A 17,837-nucleotide genomic window follows, 5' to 3' on the forward strand; every position below is an offset into this window, starting at 1 on the left:
TATATATATATATATATAATTGTTACCCCATAAGTCCATAACCCATTCCTAATCCTCCCAGTCGACCCATACTATTATCCTCAGCAGTCAGCCCAAGCCCAACTACCTAAATTCCTATTACTCAGCAGTCAGTCGGCCCAACTATCCAAATTCCTAACCCAAATACCCAAGCCAATTTCCTATCAATTGATAAATGATAAATTGCTAAATTGATAACTCATACATCATACACACACACCGACCAGTCGACCACCGTCCATCGTAAGTCCATAGCGCCGCCACGCCGGTCAGTAATGCAGATGCAGTCACGACTCACGACTCACGCAGATACGCAACACACGCTAACGTCGCGGCTGGTCGACGAGAGCCCGAGACACTGACTCATAATATACGCCGCCACGGNTCGGTCGCCGGCTCGCCGCAGCCCGCCAGCCGCCACTTCCGTCTTATCATCAGTTCGTCACTCTCACTCATCTCTCAACTCTCAGCTCTCGTTTGTCGTCACTCGTAACTGTAAGTTAGTCAAATCGTCTTAAACTCTCATCATCAGTCATCTCTTAACTCCCATTTACTGATTTTGTAGTTGTTCCTACTTTCTTGTGCTCTTGTGTTTGATTTTATTGTTTGTTTCCTTGTAACAGAGCTGAGGGCTATTGTGACTTTGTGAGGCCTGATCCTTGCAACTTTGTTGATTATTGTTCTTGTTGTTTGTTTCACTTTTGTATAGATGACACAAACTGGAAGAAAGGAAAGTGAAAGTAGAGCTTCAAATGAGAGCATACCTTACACCTCATCTCCCAGTGAGGTTGATGTTGATGTTCATACTTCAAAGAAAAGAAAAACCATGGAACCTAGAGCTAATTGTTGGAAGAATTTTGAAAAGTTCACCGATGAAAATGGAGCTAGTAAAGCCAAATGCAAGTATTTTGCAAAATCTTATGCAGCTTCTACATCATCTAATGGTACGTCATCAATGAATACTCATATGAGAACATGTCCTAAATTTCCTCGTGACACCGTAGATAAAGGTCAAAATCTAATTAATTTTCTATCATCTTCAACGGGAGAAAAGGAAGGGGTCATTAGCACTTGAAAATTTGACCAAGTACAAAGTAGGAAAGCTTTAGCCAAAATGATAATTGTTGACGAGCTACCATTTAGTTTTGTTGAGAAAGAGGGTTTTAAAAACTTCATGAGAGTTACAATGCCGCAATTTTATACTCCTTCTCATAGAACTGTGACGAGAGATTGTTATGAACTATACCTCGAAGAAAAAAACTTTTGAAGAAGGTTTCCAAAGAAGCACGTCCAAAAGTTTGTCTTACAACAAATACTTGGACCTCTATACAAAAAATAAACTACATGTGTTTGACAGCCCACTTTATAGATAGAAATTGGATTTTGCATAAAAGAATAAAATTTCTGTCCTATTTCTAGTCATAAGGGCGTGAATATGGCGGCTTGCATTACTAATTGTTTGCTTGAATGGGGTTTGGACAATGTGCTTACTATTACAGTTGATAATGCTAGTTCTAATGATGTTACTGTGAAAGAAATATCTAAGAAATTGAGCAATTGGGGAACTAACATTATGGATGGTGGCCATCTTCATGTGAGGTGTATGGCACATATCCTTAATCTTATTGTGCAAGATGGGTTGAAGGAAATTGGTAAGTCTGTCAAGCTAGTGAGACAAGCCGTGAAATACATTAAACAATCTCCCGCAGCACTTATAAAGTTTAAAGAATGTTGTGAATCTAAATTGATAACTTATAAGAAATCATTATGTTTAGATGTTCCTACTAGGTGGAACTCTACATATTCGATGCTTGATATAGCACAATATTTTGAGCTTGCATTTGAAAGATATAGTTTTTATGATATTGGATACTTGAATCATCTTCGTACCTTTGGTTCTGATTCTTCTGAAAACAAAGATGGAACTAGTGTTGAAGATGAAACTAGTTGAAGATGGAACTACTGCAAATATTCTTTCAAGTGTTGACTGGAAAAATGTGAGGTCAATGGTGAAATTTCTTGAAACTTTTTATGTACTTACTTTGAAGGTCTCTGGTTCTAATTATGTCACTAGCAATACACACTTTGTTGAAATTGCTGAACTTAATCTTATTTTGAAAGAGATGATGACAAATAAAGATCGTAATTTGAAAGAAATGGCTGAAAGTATGAATGAGAAGTTCAAAAAGTATTGGGGTGAACCACAAAAAATGAACAAGATGATCTTTATTTCATCTGTATTGGATCCCCGTAACAAGCTTGATTATGTTCCATTTGCAATTGTGGATATGTTCAGAAAAGAAGTTGGGGAAAAGCTATGTTCAGAAGTGAAAAAATACATGAACAAACTGTTTGAGTATTATGTCAAGAAATTCCCAAAAAGCTCTTTACATGTATTATCTTCACCCACTTCATCTAACAATTCATCAAGTATATCTAGTGTGAGTGGTTGTGCCAACTTTGTAAATAGAGGAAGAATGAGAACGAAACAACAATTTGAGAAGCATAAAGAAGTTAGTGGAAGTTCAGGTAATAAATCAGAATTGAAAAGATATCTTGCGGAAGATATTGAGACAAATAGTTATGACTTTGATATATTAATGTGATGAAAAGTTAATGAGCCAAGATTTCCTATTCTCGCGGAGATGGTTCGTGATGTGTTAGTCATTTCCATTTCAAGTGTCGCATCAGAATGTGCATTCAGCACAGGAGGTCGTGTTCTTGATCACTTTAGGAGTTCATCAACTCCTAAAATTGTGCAATCTCTTATTTGTGTTCAAGATTAACTTAGAAGTGAGTCTTTTCCAATCAATATTGAGGAAGATTTAGAGTATCTTGAACAACTTGAACTTGGTAAGAATTTGATATTTGTATTAACTATATTGAAAATAATTTTGTTACTTGTGTTTCTTAACAACTAACAAATTCTTTCATATTTTTTTAGATTTTGCTTGTAGTGGAACTGAATCTAGTGTAATTGATATATAGTTGCAGCTTGTAAGTTCAACTATCAACTAGTGATGTGTGGTAACGAGTAAGTAAAGAACTTATTTACATAACTTGCTTGATAGTTTTATATATTCTATTATGAAATGTAGATCATTTGTCTAAACAGTTCTATTTTCTCGCAGGTCCATCAATGTTTTGTTGTTTTCTTGGTTGCTATCTGCTAGAACTTGGGAGCTATTGCAATGGAGGTTGCAAGTTGCAACGATGTTTTGTTGGTTTTCTAAATCTCTTTGTTGCTAGAAGTTGCAATGAGCCAGATAATGAGGACTTTAGTTTGTAACTAACTCTATTTTAGTGATGGACACAAGTTCGTTGAACTTTCTAGTGTTGTTGTGATGTTGTATTGACTTTTGATAGTTTTTTTATTATTAATCTTGACCAGTTGTTAATGTTATTGCCTGTTGGCTAGAGCTGGGTTATGCTCAATACGTTTATGCTCCAAATTAGCATACAGTGGGATAAAACTTGTTGACCCCTTTTGAATTTTTCCATGTTTAAGTGTTTTTATTGCTTAAAGCCTCAATTTTTAATATGTCATGATGGTTGCTTTGCCATTTTTTTTATCTGGCTAGAAGCTGAGAAATTCAAAGAAATGGGAAAAAGGGATAATCTTGCTGACCCCTTGTGGATTTTTCATGTTTTACTAATTGAGTCGATATCTAGTTATCACGGTGGTTGTTTTACCATTTTTTGTATTAAATTTGGTTAAACCGAAACCGAACCGAAATAAACCGAATCAAATTTATAATAATCGAACCAAAACGAATTTATTTTGATTTTGTTTGGTTTCATATTTGGCCAAACCGAAAACTGAAAAATCGAACCGATATTTACGAACCGACCGAACGCCCAGCCCTACTCAACTATCACTTTTTTCCTCCAAATATACTTGACACTTCCAAATCATCACTCTCCTAGTTTGCATGACATATCATTAAATTATTTTTTAAAATAATAGACTAATTTAATTCATTGAACCCATTTAACTAAAATAATGATCATATTATTTTTAGTTTTTTCATTAGTTTATTAAGAATAAATTTTGATACTTAAAATCTTTTATCATAATTAAATTTTTTATTTTTTCATTTAATGAAGAATACATTTTAAAAATGTACCATAATTTTATCAATTTTGAATACTTATAAACACTTACATTCAAAAAAATATTGATATACAAATCACTCATGAACGCTAATTTACATCAATTAATCATAAGTTGTATAATAAATCAATAATATTAAAGGTCGATTAATATTAAAAAATAATTATTTGGGTGCTTTGAAACCATATATACTTACAATAATGTTTGGCATATCAACTAAAATTTCAGGATGCAGGGGTCATGCAAATACATGGGCCCCTTCCCTTCTCTTTTGGATGAATGGGGTGGTTTAGAAGGCGCTTTCCGATCTACGGTCCCTCGGAGCGAAGGATTAGGCAGGTAGTTTGAGGTATTTAGTATTTCTAATGGATAAAAATATTATTCACTTACTATTTTCTTTTTAAAAACGATATTGTAAGTATATATGGATTTCAAAGCACCCAATTTTTTTTAGTAATTAATCGACCTTTAATAAGATTGATTCATTACACAATTTATGATTAATTAACGTAAATTAGCGTTAATGAGTGATTTGTAAATCAATATTTTTTTGAATGTATGTGTTTATAATTAAGTATTCAAAATTGATGAGATTATATTACGTTTTAAAAACATATTATGCAGAACATAAAAAATAAAAAGTTTAATTATGATAAAAGATTTTAAGTATGAAAATTTATTCTTAGTAAATTAATTTAAAAAAATGAAAAATGATATGATCATTATTTTAGTTAAATAAGTTTAATAATTACATTAGTCTATTATTAAAAAAAATTAATGACATGTCATGCCAAGTAGGAGAGAGTGATGTTTTTGAAGTGTCAAGTATATTTGAAGGAAAATAGTGATAGTTGGGTGATATTTTGGTCCTAAATGAAACATAAATGATATTTCAAGGAAATTCCCTCAACTTCGGTGATCATTTAGGGAATTGACTCCAATTTTTTTGATAAGACACCAATAAGCACATGTTCATACTCCCTCTGTTAAATTTAAATGGAGGAGTTCTCTCATATTTTTAAACTGCAATTTTTGTGTTTTCTGTTAAATTTAAATGGAGGAGTTCTCTCATATTTTTAAACTGCAATTTTTGTGTTTTCTATTCTTCTCTTCATAAAAACTCAAGTATGATTTATAGACGTTGAGAATCTCATAGTTCGATGGAATTTGAACACTCCTAACATGAATGTTAAATTAATATAATACTTCAACTCTCCAATTTAGTATATCTTCTATATTTTATGTTAATAGTTATATTGTATTAAAAGTAAGTATGTATGTTGTATTGAATTCATATTATATTATATTAGAAGTAAGAACTTCTACAATCTATCTATCTATCTTTCTATCTATATATATAAAGGTGAATATAAATAATCTGATGTGACACCTCTCTATAGCTTCTATTTCTATTTATTTTTTTTCTCCTTTTTTTTTTTGTTATTTTATCTTTGATTTCTATTATTTATTTGTATTCTTAAAAATTGAAAACATTTAATATACTATCCAATTAATAATATTTCTTTAAAACTTTCCTCTCACTGATACATATTTAAATAAATGGGAAAATGAAAAGAATAAAATTTGGAAGATAAAAAGCTTAAACCTTTTCATTTATAGTAATAGTTTATATTTACTAAGCCTATAATATAAGAATATTGTGTATTTGTATCCAACAAAAATGGATTCCTTTACTTTTATCTCCTCTTCTTCTGATGATAATGAATATATGAGTATCAGAATTTTTTACTGAGATATCTAACGAATTCATGATTCTTTAAAAAATATTGATGTATGAAGAAAGGTTATGTAATAAAAGTTTATCTTCAAAATAAAAGACTTTTTTTAAAAAATGTTGATTATGCTGCTGAGATGATCAACTACTTTCTAGCCTTGTGATTGCTTTACGAAAAGAGAAAGGAAAATTATTATGATCCTTCGAAAAATATAAGTATAAAGGAGGAATTTCACGTAATAAAAAATTTCATTTCAAAGTAAATGATTTTTTGGAAAAATGTTGATTCCTCCTATAAGAGATGACTAATGAGAAAAAAATCATTTTGGTTAGAAAATTGTAGGAAGTGATTAGTGCTTCAAAGTGTAAGAAAAATTATTTGGAGACAAAATCAATTTATTTAAGAAATTCGTATCAAATTTGGAGAAGAATAAATATTCTACTATTTTTTTTATTTCTTCTTATTTTTTTTTTATGTATCTTTACATTAAGTTTATATTTTTATTTATCTTTACTTAATTAAAATTTATTGTGGACGTTATTTCTTTCTACTTCTTTATTTTACTAATTTCTTTTTACTTCTTTATTTTATTAATGTATTTCTTTCTTTTATGTTGTCTTCTTTTTGTGTCTTTAATTTAAAGTTTATTTTATTTTATATTTATTTTTAATTAAATGTTATCAACATTTTCACTTGGATTTTTATTAAAGTAATTTCTCAGAAATAAGTTATTCTTGCAAAGGAAATTATGCCTAACATTTTTATATTATTTGTAGGAGTTTTTTATTAAATTTTTTCTAAAGACTGTTTTTAAAAAAAAAGAAAATTAAGAAAAAATATCAAAGATGACAATATTTATTTCTTATCATCATCAATACTATTAATTTAATTCAGTTTACTTCCTTCCCTTAATCCCATCAATATTAATTTTATTTATATTGTTTTATTAAATCAATTTTTTCTTTATATTTTCTATTCAAAATTTGTTTTTTTAATTAAATTTTATCATTATTACAAAGTTTTCAACCTAAATAAAATTATTCTTTTAAAATAAAATATGCCTCAAATTTTTATTTTATTTTATGGAGTTCTTTTTAAATTTCTAAAGACTGATCTTTTTAGAAAAATTAAGAAAATATATCAAGAATGATCATATTTAATTTCTATCATCATCGTTAATGCTACAGATTTCTTTTACTTCTTTTCTTAATTTCATTATTAATGTTATTTATATTATTTTCTTAATTCGCCTTTTTCCCCCATAAAAATTGCAAAAACATTATTAGAATTTTTTATCTTTACTTAATTAAAATTTGTTGTTGATATTATTTCTTTCTACTTCTTTATTTTACTAATTTCTTTGTTCTTTTATTTTGTCTTCTTTTTGTGTCTTTAATTAAAGTTTATTTTGTTTTATATTTATTTTTAATTTAATTTTATCAACATTTTCAACATTTTCACTTATATTTTTATTAAAATACTTTCTCAGAAATAAAGTTATTCTTTCAAAAGAAATTATGCCTCACATTTTCATTTTATTTGTTGGAATTTTTTATTAAATTTTTTCAAAAGACTGATTTTTCAAAATAAAAATTAAATTAAGGAAAAATATCAAAGATGACAATAATCAATACCTATCACCATCAATGCTATTAATTTAATTTACTTCCTTCCCTTAATCTCATCAATATTAAGGTTTATTTATAGTGTTTCCTTAAATCACTTTTTTTCTTTATATTTTCAATTATAGTTTTTATATTTTTAATTAAATTTTATTAATACTTACGAAATTTTCACTTCAATAAAATTATTCTCCAAAAAAAAAATATGCCTCAAATTTTATTTTATTTTATGGAGTTCTTTTTAATTTCTATCGACTGATTTGTTCAGAAAAAGTAAGAAATATGTCAAAAATGACTATACTTAATTCCCATAATAATCAATGCTATTGATTTCTTTTACTTCTTTACTTAATCTCAGTTATTTCCTTTAATCACTTCTTCTTCTTCTTCTTCTTTTATTTTATTATTATTATAATTTCATAAAAATTGCAAAAGCTTTTACAGAATTTTGTTTGCCTTCTGAATTTTTAGATCATTTATTTTCCTAAAAGATCTTTATCTCTTAGGAAAAAATAGTATTCTACAAGTTTCTTTCTTTTTTAATTTTATCTTATTTTTTTTTATGTTTCTTTACTTGAAGTCAAGCCTTTTTATTTATTTTTAATTGGTTAAAGTTTATTGCTGACATTATTTATTTCAACTTATTTATTCTACTAATTTTTTTCTTCTTTTCACTTATTTTTTATTGAAATAATTTCTCAGAAATAATGTTATTCTTTCGAAAGAAATTATGCCTCACATTTTTATTTTATTTGTTGGGGTTTTTTACTAAAATTTTCAAAAGACTGAATATTTTTAAAAAGAAAAAATATCAAATATGACTATTTAGTCCCTATCATCATCAATGCTATTAATTTAATTTACTTCCTTCCTTTAATCTCATCAATATTATTTTTATTTATATTGTTTTCTTAAATCACTTTTTTTCTTTATATTTTCTATTAAAGTTTTAATTTTTTTAATTAAATTTTATCAATATTTATGAAATTTCCCATTAAATAAAATTATTCTTCCAAAGTAAAATATGGCTCAAATTTTTATTTTATTTTTTGATTTTTTTTTAATTACTAAAAATTGATCTTTGTAGAAAAAGTCAAGAATGACTATATTTAGTTCCTACTATCATCAATGCTATTGATTTCTTTTACTTCTTTCCATAATCTCCTCATTAATGTTAATTTATATTATTTCCTTAAATTACTTCTCTTTTTTTTGTTATTATTATAATTTCATAAATTTTTTTTTTTAAAAAATATCTTTTTTGTAAAAGTTTCAAAATTTTATTTGCCTTTTTGAATTTTTAGATCATTTCTTTTGCTAAAAGAACCTCCCCTCTCTCTATATATCTATCTATCTATTTATCTCTCTCTCTATATATTTATAATAAAAATTAGGAGAGAATAAGTATTCTACATTTTTTTTAATCTTTTTTTTTTATGTTTCTTTACTCGAATATTACTTATTTATTTATCTTCAATTAATTAAAATTTACGGCTGACATTATTTCTTTCAACTTATTTATTCTACTAACTTTTTTCTTCTTTTACTTTGTCTTATTTTTTGTGTCTTTAATCGGAATTTATTTTATTTTAAATATATCAATATTATCCACATTTAAAAATATTTTTATTAAATTATTTTAAAAAAAATAAAGGTATAAAAATAGTCAAAAGATTGTTTTTTTTTATTAAAAAAAATTAGAAATATCAAAGATGACCATATTTAACTTCATTCTATCATCAATGTTATTATTTTCTAGCAATTCTATGAAGTCATAATAATTAGTTCATAGGGATAAACAAATAAAATATAATATAAAGAATAAAAAAAGGTCGTTTGACGGAATAATATAATACTAATAATGAGATTTCAAGGAAGGAAGCTAAAGAAAATAATTACATTGATGATGAATGAAGTTAAATATGGTCATCTTTGATATTTCTAACTTTTTTTAATAAAAAAATCAGTCTTTTGATTATTTTTATGCCTTTATTTTTGAGAAATTATTTAATAAAATATTTTTAAAATGTCGAAAATATTGATATATTTAATAAAAATTAGGAGAGAATAAGTATTCTACAGTTTTTAATCCTTTTTTATTTATTTATGTTTCTTTACTCGAAGATTACTTTTTTATTTATCTTCAATTAAATAAAAGTTACTGCTGATTTTTATTAAATATATCAATATTTTCTCTCCTAATTTTTATTAAATATATCAATATTTTTGACATTTTAAAACTATTTTTATTAAATAGTTTCTCAAAAATAAAGACATAAAAATAATCAAAAGATTGATTTTATTTTTTTTAAAAAATAGAAATATCAAAAATGACCATATTTAACTTCATTTTTCATCAATGTTATTATTTTCTTTAGCTTCCTTCCTTGAAATCTCATTATTAATATTATATTATTCCTTCAAATTACTTTTTTTATCCTTTATATCATATTTTTTGTTTATCCCTATGAACTAATTATTATGACTTCATAAGAATTGCTTTTTTTTTAAAAACAAATTTTATTTGCCTTTTGGAATTTTTAAATTATTTGTTTTGCTAGAGGATATCTCTCATATTAAAACATTACATATATTTTTGTGACGTTATTATTTTTGTTATTGATCAATACTTCTATCCATTTTATATTCTTTATTTTGGTGAAAGTAGGGATATAGCAGTGTGTTTGGTCAATCAAATAACTTTGATCTCTATAAATTTCATTGAATAAATACACATAACTAATTTAGAATTCAATAACGTAAAAGACTAAAGCTCAAAATTAATCTAATTAAAATTTTTATTTTACTTCTCCGAAGTAAAAAGAAATTAGCAAAATGATAAATTTTCATCAATAATATTTTATAATATTAAAAAATTCTTAAAACAATTATAGTAGTAAAAATAAATTTTAATTTTTTAATTGATAACAAATTTATAAAATGATCATTTAATTCGCGCAAAGCGTGGACAAATTCACTAGTACAATAATAGCTAAGAGCCCGTTTAGATTGACTTAAAAAAGTAACTTTTTAAAGTGCTGAAACTTATTTCTCTGTGTTTGGATGAAAGTGATGCAGTTAAAAAAAGTTATTGATGTGTTTGACAAATAAGTGCTGGTAAAAACTTTTTTTTAATCAAATGTCTGAAATACCCTTAAATCTTTTAACGTGATAAAAGTCGATTAATTTTTTTATACTTGAGAAAATGAAACAAAATTAATTTATATTTTACAGCCATAAGTAATTATATTTTGCTATCATTCACATATTTATTTATAATCACAAATTATTGAAGAATATAAATTTATTATTTAAGTTAATTTTATATGTCAACTTATTATAGATTTTAAAAATATACAATTTGAATAGATCAAAGGAAAGATCTAAGATTTTTTAAAAAAGAAAAAAATGGGAGAAAGAGATGTTAGGTTAACAAATAAAAATTAAAGGAATCATATTGTGTAAGATAAGAATTACAGCCTATCCCAACTAATTTACATTTTACAAAAAAAATTCTTAAAAGGATCGGCGTTTGATACATAGATACCAACTGATACATAGTGATTGATACACAATAAATAAATAACTGTTGAGATGAAAAAAAGAGAGAAAACGTAATAATTAATTTTGTTGTGTGAATTCTGTAAAGTTACGACTAACTGATCATAAAGAATCAATATCTTAATAGGTGATTGATTCACACGTTACAAATTTCAAATTTCAAAATTATATCATCTACACTGAAGAAAAGTTTATGATCATCCATTGAAAAAGCAAGAAATACGAAGAAAATTTATGTTTTTATGCTGCTACATGATGAATATATCAATTTTACTGAGGCATTCAAGAATTTGGGTCAGCGAAGTGCCAATATGAAAGTTACAAAAGCAATGAAATCGTTGTTGGACAATCAATTTCATTTTTGAATCAAAGCAGCAATTGCAGCCTATTTGGATATTGATGTATCAAGGAAAACCATTGAAATTTCTTAATCATAGAAGGTAACTCGTCTTCAATGAAAGTTAAGAACGACATGGGTGTTAAACTATATTTAGAAGTGAAAGAAAATGAGTCAGGATTTGCAATGTATCCATTATGCATTGACACAATTGAGAAGATTGGAGGTAATGTACATAACTTTGATGGAACATGTGGAGAAATTACATGTGTAAAAGGCACTACACATGATACACAAGCTCTGGTGATAGTTGTATCAAGAATATGTAATTCGTATGATATTTTAGAATGGAAAGTTACAAATTACATAATTGATTTAATAAGTATAGCTGTGAAGACATATCAGTAATTATAAGGATAAAGCAACACTCATAGATGTGATGTCGAAATATAAGATAAAGAAAAACTTCAATTGCAAAGTAAAGAGATCTGATAGACAAAGGTATGAGAGTGTTTGGAATTTTTAGAACTATAAAAGATGATACAATTATTTTGTTTTAATGTCTGATACATTAGGAATTAAAAAGTCTATGATTATGTTTTTTGTGTATATATTGAATATGATTTTTGATATTATACAATATTTGTTGATACATTAAGTGAATAGGTTCGTAACGTCAAGATAATGTTGTTGAAACATTACTAATTTTTTTAGAAACAGTCATATAATGTTAGTTCGTTCGTTTGTTGATACATTGAGTTAAATCTGTTTTAATTGATGACTCATTAGTTCGTTAATATTGTTGATACATTAAAGACTTTAGTAATTCCAACAATCATAAAATTGATACATTACAAAATATTGTGATACGTGTATAAATACTTTTCTTTGAACATGACAAAATATACACTAAACTATTATGTTGGTATTTGAAAATTGTTGATACATTCATGTACATCATTCTTTACATTAACCATTAGTTTTGTATATATTATAAGATGTAACTGCTACATGTATTAATATGATGAAAAATTTGTACAATTATGTGTTGGTATATTTTTCGAACGAATGTGATTGAACTATGAAGGCTTCTTGCAGAAAAAAATCTGATGTTTTCATAGTTAGAAGCTTCAATAGTGAACATACGTGTCCAATTAGGGATAGGGTACTAACCAAAGTCCAAACAATAGTCAGATTTGTAAGTATTGTGACTACTTCCGAATTGGTTAACCATAAACGAATTCATACTCCAAAAGATATAATTGATGATATCAGAAAATTCAATGGGTTTCAAATATCTTACAAGAAAGCATGTCGTGCTAAAGACCGTGCACTAGAAATGATAAGGATGGAAAACCATCTGTAGGATATAGACAGATGTCGAGATACATATACATGTTAAATTCTATATATCCAAATTCTTGTATAAGAATGCAGAAGACTGAGGAAGATGAATTTATATATCTGTTCGTAGTCTTAAGACCATTGATTAGGGGGTTCGATTACTGCAGAGTAATAGTTGTTGTCGATGGTGCACATCTGAGCGGAGCTTATAAAGGGACATTTGTATCAGCAAACACACTTGAAGGGGAGGTATGTATTTTTTGTAGTTGTGATGTATTTGTAAATGTTACGTATCAAATGATATAATGTGTGTCTGTAATCAGGTTGCATAATTTCATTGGTATATGGTGTTGTTGTAACAAAAAATGACTGTTCGTGGACATGATTTTTCAAACAATTTAAAAATGCATTTGGCTAGCGAAAAGATATATGTGTTGTTTCAGATAAAAATGAGAGTATTACGAAGAGTGTAAGGATTGTGTTCCCAAATTTACCTCATTCTGAATGCATATGACATCTTTTGGAAGAATATTTGTTGCAACTTCAAAAGGAGCAGAAAAACCCTAAGTGATCTGTTCTACTCTATGACCAAGATATACAAATGAGGATTTTTATAAAATGATGTCTAAGGTTGATAGAGTTGATCACAGGGTTAAGGAGTACCTTGAGGATGTAGGGTATGAGAAGTGATCGAGAGTTCATTCAACAGTAAATAGAGGTAACATGATGATTTTGAACATTGCGAAATGTATAAATGGTTGTTTTTTTGAAGCACAACAATTGACTATATTAGAATTCTTGGAAGAAGTTAGAATTCTATTTGGTTCTTGGCATTGCAAAAGTAGAGAAATAACATCATATACAAAGAACACATTAGGTAGAAGACTTGAGGATGTATTGATTATAAACGCGTCTAAAAGTTCAATGATGGAGGTATGTATCATGATTTTATAATGAGAAAATAAATAAAGACACCATCAAAGTTGTCCCGTATTTGTATAAAGGCACCTTAACTTTCAAAGTTTCCTATTGCCCCACAGAACTATTTAATATCATTATAAATGGGTCATTTTGACCCATTTCCTAGTCTATGTAGTAGTGTGTGTTGCTTCTCTGTATGATATAATTCAACCCGATCCGGCCCTATTCTTGGATTTCTTCTCTGTTTGGCTTGCGCCTCCACTATGACTATCGTCATTTTGCCTGTTGATCCAAATGAACCAACATATTATTTCTGCAATCAAGTTAGCTATGATGAAATGGTTGCTCGCGGAAATCCTGATCGCAAAATAGAGTGGTTACACTACGACTGTGTTGGCCTAAAAAACAGTCCAAAGGAAAATTGTTTTGCGTGGATTATATAGGAACGCAAAAGAAGTGGAAAGGAAAGTGATATAAATAGAAGAAAATGACCAGTATACTTATTTTAGTTGTTTTAGCAATGAAATAAATTTATGTTGATTTTGTGCTACTATAATTTTGTTTAGTGTTGGCTGTTTTCTTGACAATGCTTATTTCTATTGTTTTGACTCTTCTGATAAAATCTTTTCGGAGTTCACTACTCAAATAGTCATTCAATTATTCTATTTTAATGATTAAGGATGGCATAATATGATGAAGTCGTCAAACAGAGAGCACCAACATTGATTTTGCTATGAAAAAAAATATGAAATTAAAAAATTAGGGCACCAACTTCTATTTTGGGTTTAAATTTGGGGAAGATGACATAAGTTAATTAAATTAATAATTAAGAATCATCTCCGGGTGCCAATATCTTCGAATAGACTAGTAGCTTGTGAAACTCTTTCTTTAACCTANCTTGTACATAATGGATAATACAAAATATCACAGAAATAATGAATTAAACACATAAATACTGTTTTAATTAAAGACAAACTTAAATATATCACATAGCATACAAACAATTATTGCGCGTCCTATACAAATATGTGACCCTTTTATGCCTAGGGTAGGCCTATCGATTTGAAGGATGTATACGTCATTTGAAATATTTCATTGCCCCTAAACTCAAATTTATACAATTTTATGAATAAAACCTAATGGGAATACATAATAGGGGAAATGTATACAAAATAATCAGTCNTCCCACGCAGGGTACGACCCCAAACTATGCCTCCACGAAAAATCCTTCTTCTTTCTTGACTTTTGTAATCTTCGGGTGCCAACATCTTCGAATAGGCTAGNGCTCTTCCTATAATTTATAAAAACTATAATCTAATCCTTACCCTATGAGACAATGATTTTCTCAAACAACATATACATCCTTCAAATTTAAACACATAAGTATGAACGTCCATTTAGGCCGTGGGCCATTTTGGACTCAGGGTGGTCCTCTAATGGGCACAACACGCCTTGGGTGTTGGTCNTAATGCTTAAATTCGGATTTGATTTTGCTCTATTATAGGATGACTAGAATTGGTATAGAAGTGACGGTTACCCGAGTCGGACAGACGACGGGGTGAAGCTAATAAACGACGTTGGATGACCGCAAGCCAACTATTCATTTATTACTTCCAAAGATTAGACTTGTGTTTTTCTGAAGGAAGCCGTGGTAAGCCACGTAACTTCCTTTGTCCTAATGCAAACTATTTGTCATTTGACGGGAATTATGCCATGAAATGCGATGATAATATACAAAAAATAAAATGAATAACGAATAAATACAATATACAAATAATCAGCAAAATAAAAATACAAGCTATAACATAACAATAGAATACATCCCTACTCTTTCGAAGTAGGGCGAAACGTCGCGGCAACTCGAAAATATATTAATTGATTTAATTTTAACAATGTTTTAAAAATAAACGAGTTTTAAAAGAGTCGCCACCTAATTTTAGGAAAACTAGGAAACCAAGTATTAATCTACGAAACCAAATTGATTCTAGGTAAGGGGTTTAAGTTATTCCGAAGGGAAGGGGTTAGGCACCCTTCGGAATCCACAAATGTGGTTCCCGACTGAATTCATTTTTTTTCAAATTTAGGAAGAAACTAAAGTAATGTACAAATATAATAAACACAATATACACAATAAAATAAAATATAATCATCGGCCTAAGGTTTGCCTAACGTCAGTATTTACATAATAATGAAATAAAATATAATTCGAGCTTTTTCGAATTGCTTCAAGGAAGCAAGTTTTGGGTACCTGTAAACACTTAGTAAAAGAGTTAGTACCAAATGACACATAAGGCAAATTGGTCAACTCCTAAGAATGTGGTAGCTGAAACTGTGTATCCACCTAGATACATATGATTATCTGGAAGACCAAGGAAAAGAAGAAAAAAGAATGCAGATGAAAAGATTACGGTGAACACAAATTCTTGTGGATAAGAAGGACACAACAGAAGAACTTGTACTTTCTTCCCAAAAGAAAAATGAAATAATCGTAATGTTTCTATGACATTAATTTTTTTATTGAATAATTTTTCACGTAAATATTTATCATTTTAAGTATTGTTTTTGCTATTAATCAGTATTGGTGTTGAAAAAGTACTTAGTTATAATTTGTGATAGATAAATTTTAAGTTGCACTTATAATTAGGGATAATGCACAAGTACCCCCTCAACCTATGCCCGAAATTTCAGAGACACACTTACACTATACTAAGGTCCTATTACCCCCCTGAACTTATTTTATTAGTAATGTTCTACCCCTTTTCGGCCTACGTGACACAATCTTGTGGACCCAACGCTGATTAACTTTTTCTTTCAAGTTAGTGCCACGTAGACCGAAAAGGGGTAGAAAATTACTTATAAAATAAGTTCAGGGGGTAACAGGACCCTTAGTATAGTATAAGCGTGTCTCTTAAATTTCGGACATAGGTTGAGGGGGTACTTATGCATTTTCCCCTTATAATTACAAATACTTTGTTATGATTTGAAAAATACATTTATATCAATATTACTTTTGTTAAATAAATTTTGTTATCCACTTATAATTATAAAAATAAATTATTGGGTAGCACATTAGCTAATGTATCATGTACATTTAATTTGATAACATTTGTTAAGGTTACTGTATAATCTACAATGACTATAGATCATGTATCATGTAATGTATATTAAGTATTATGTGTGATACATATATTAAACAACTATTTAGTACAATTATGAAATTTGGAACAACTATAATATTCATTAATAATAATGAATCATATAGATTAAGTTTTCAAAAAAACTATTTATTATTAACTGTTTATTATATTTGATTAATAAAACTTGTAATGCACTTTTTCATTATGGACATAATATGTCTCAAATTTAACTTTTTATAACCAAAATACTTGTTTCATAATGTATCAAAACACAATAAAACTTTAGTGAAATTGTCAAAATGAGGTAAAAAAATATGAAACATTGTGTATGCAAAGATACTACTTTATGTGAACCAAATCTTCTTCTGGTGGTTGTGTGACTACGCCCTTAGGTTTTGGTAGATCATCATTCTCACAAACGTATCCACACTTAGCCTTCTCACTGTCATAAATCCACAAGAATATTCCATATCTTTTGCGTAGGTATTCAGGATGAAAATCAACAAATGATATTTTGACTTGGTGTAACGACCTGTTTAGTCGTTTTGAGCAGTAGAGTTTATTCTGGTAATAACTGTCAGGGTCGACGGATCCCACGACGGACCGTCATGGGCACGACGGACCGTCGAGGGGGTCTCGTTCCAAAACACTTAGAATCTGAAAATTTGGGTACTGAGATCGACTCTCTGAACTTCACGACGGAATGGCAGGACGGACCGTCGTTGGCACGACGGACCGTCACAAATCTTCCCACAGAATTAACTCTCTGAACTTTGTGACGGACATGCAGGACGGACCGTCACAGTCGTGACGGACCGTCACAGACTGCGTAACCCTGACTGGGTCGGATTTCTGTTAAAGTTTTTAAAGGGGCGTTTTGGACTATTCATGCTTATAATTATAAAGTTAGTGGATTAATGTTAATAATTCAATTACTTGGGGGTTAAAGGAGATAACCTTGAAATAAAAAGTGGGTTATTTTTATCATCTTTTATACTTAATTATATGACAATTAGGGTAAAAGAAAAAGGGTTTGAATAAGAAAAA

The sequence above is a fragment of the Solanum pennellii genome, chromosome 4, assembly GCF_001406875.1.
Source record: "Solanum pennellii chromosome 4, SPENNV200".
Classification (NCBI taxonomy): domain Eukaryota; kingdom Viridiplantae; phylum Streptophyta; class Magnoliopsida; order Solanales; family Solanaceae; genus Solanum; species Solanum pennellii.